Genomic DNA, 301 nt, shown 5'->3' with positions numbered 1-301 from the left:
CATCTTTAGGTTATAATAACATTAAAAATTCAAATCCAGATTTAGATTTTCAAAGATTTATTATAAAATAAAACAAATTTCCCAAAATGCAATAAATCCATGACACGTTTTTTTTTTTTTTTCAAAATGCAATAAATCCATTGAATCAATTTAAAAGTTATTTTTCATATTGAAACTTGAAAATACAAAACATGGTTAATCCACATATGACAGCCTCTGAACTTGGTCAATAATCTTATATACAGGCACTGGACTAAAAATACATTCAATCAGTCATCGCTCCCAAAATGAATTCAACGGG

The sequence above is a fragment of the Sinocyclocheilus anshuiensis genome, unplaced genomic scaffold (assembly GCF_001515605.1).
Source record: "Sinocyclocheilus anshuiensis isolate Anshui unplaced genomic scaffold, SAMN03320099.WGS_v1.1 scaffold850, whole genome shotgun sequence".
NCBI classification, from domain to species: Eukaryota; Metazoa; Chordata; class Actinopteri; order Cypriniformes; family Cyprinidae; genus Sinocyclocheilus; species Sinocyclocheilus anshuiensis.
The sequence above is the reverse complement of the archived record's forward strand: the minus strand, read 5'-3'. Positions refer to the sequence as shown.